Source organism: Maylandia zebra, unplaced genomic scaffold (genome assembly GCF_041146795.1).
Source record: "Maylandia zebra isolate NMK-2024a unplaced genomic scaffold, Mzebra_GT3a scaffold35, whole genome shotgun sequence".
NCBI classification, from domain to species: domain Eukaryota; kingdom Metazoa; phylum Chordata; class Actinopteri; order Cichliformes; family Cichlidae; genus Maylandia; species Maylandia zebra.
In genome coordinates this window covers 126009-128508 of record NW_027490065.1, presented here as the reverse complement: position 1 = coordinate 128508, position 2500 = coordinate 126009, and positions in this window count along the sequence as shown.

Below are 2500 nucleotides of genomic sequence, written 5' to 3'. Positions count from 1 at the left end.
ATCTAGCACGGACCTTGACCTCCAGCAGGCCCCGTGGACCCACATTACCCCCCCCCCCTGCAGTTACCCTGTGCCACATGTCTAGCATGGACCTGGACCTCCAGCAGGCCCCGGGGACCCACACTTAAGCCCCCTCCCACTAACAAAGCAGAACACCACTGGCAAAATCCTCGTGCCCCTGGTACTCCAGAAAGCACATTGAAATGTGCCCCTGGTACACTGCGCAGAAGAACTGCCGCACACACACACACACACACGCACGCACGCACGCACGCACGCACGCACGCACGCACTGCTTGTGCCTATGGTACGACAACTTTTCTCGTGCCTATGGTACGACAATTTTTCTCGTGCCTATGGTACAACAACTTTTTGCCGTGCCCCTGGTACACCGCTCACTAGCACTTTGCCACACAAACTCTCCTCGTGCCTATGGTACGACAACTTTTCTCGTGCCTATGGTACAACAACTTTCCTCCGTGCCCCTGGTACGACAGCTTTTCTCGTGCCTATGGTACAACAACTTTTCGCCGTGCCCCTGGTACACCGCTCAGTAGCACTTTGCCACACAAACTCTCCTCGTGCCTATGGTACGACAACTTTTCTCGTGCCTATGGTACAACAACTTTCCTCCGTGCCCCTGGTACGACAGCTTTTCTTGTGCCTATGGTACAACAACTTTTCTCGTGCCTATGGTACAACAACTTTTCGCCGTGCCCCTGGTACACCGCTCAGTAGCACTTTGCCACACACACACTCTCCTCGTGCCTATGGTACGACAACTTTTCTCGTGCCTATGGTACAACAACTTTCCTCCGTGCCCCTGGTACGACAGCTTTTCTTGTGCCTATGGTACAACAACTTTTCTCGTGCCTATGGTACAACAACTTTTCGCCGTGCCCCTGGTACACCGCTCAGTAGCACTTTGCCACACACACACTCTCCTCGTGCCTATGGTACGACAACTTTTCTCGTGCCTATGGTACAACAACTTTCCTCCGTGCCCCTGGTACGACAGCTTTTCTCGTGCCTATGGTACAACAACTTTTCTCGTGCCTATGGTACAACAACTTTTCGCCGTGCCCCTGGTACACCGCTCAGTAGCACTTTGCCGCACACGCACACTCCTCGTACCTATGGTACGACAACTTTTCTCGTGCCTATGGTACGACAACTTTTCTCGTGCCTATGGTACAACAACTTTTCGCCGTGCCCCTGGTACACCGCTCAGTAGCACTTTGCCACACAAACTCTCCTCGTGCCTATGGTACGACAACTTTTCTCGTGCCTATGGTACAACAACTTTCCTCCGTGCCCCTGGTATGACAGCTTTTCTCGTGCCTATGGTACAACAACTTTTCTCGTGCCTATGGTACAACAACTTTTCGCCCTGCCCCTGGTACACCGCTCAGTAGCACTTTGCCACACACACACACACCACTCGTGCCTATGGTACGACAACTTTTCTCGTGCCTATGGTACGACAACTTTTCTCGTGCCTATGGTACAACAACCTTTCCCCGTGCCCCTGGGACACTGCGCAGAAAGTCTTTGCCACACACACACACCACTCGTGCCTATGGTACGACAAAAGGCCCCGGGGACCTACATCGCACCTTGCTCTTGCCTCCCTTACAGCTGAAAAAGGTCCATGCCTGTGCCCTGGCCCTGCTGAAATTCCCTCTCCATTTAGCCGAGGCAGTGAGTCGGCCTCCTGTCTCCCTTTACGGTCGAAAAAGATGTGCTCCTGGGCGCGCTGGCCCTGCTGCTACTCACATCGGGCATGGACCTGGACCTCCAGCAGGCCCCGGGGACCTACATCACACCTTGCTCTTGCCTCCCTTACAGCTGAAAAAGGTCCATGCTTGTGCCCTGGCCCTTCTGAAATTCCCTCTCCATTTAGCCGAGGCAGTGAGTCGGCCTCCTGTCTCCCTTTACGGTCGAAAAAGATGTGCTCCTGGGCGCGCTGGCCCTGCTGCTACTCACATCGGGCATGGACCTGGACCTCCAGCAGGCCCCGGGGACCTACATCACACCTTGCTCTTGCCTCCCTTACAGCTGAAAAAGGTCCATGCTTGTGCCCTGGCCCTTCTGAAATTCCCTCTCCATTTAGCCGAGGCAGAGAGTCGGCCTCCTGTCTCCCTTTACGGTCGAAAAAGATGTGCTCCTGGGCGCGCTGGCCCTGCTGCTACTCACATCGGGCATGGACCTGGACCTCCAGCAGGCCCCGGGGACCTACATCACACCTTGCTCTTGCCTCCCTTACAGCTGAAAAAGGTCCATGCTTGTGCCCTGGCCCTTCTGAAATTCCCTCTCCATTTAGCCGAGGCAGAGAGTCGGCCTCCTGTCTCCTTTACGGTCGAAAAAGATGTGCTCCTGGGCGCGCTGGCCCTGCTGCTACTCACATCGGGCATGGACCTGGACCTCCAGCAGGCCCCGGGGACCTACATCACACCTTGCTCTTGCCTCCCTTACAGCTGAAAAGGTCCATGCTTTTGCC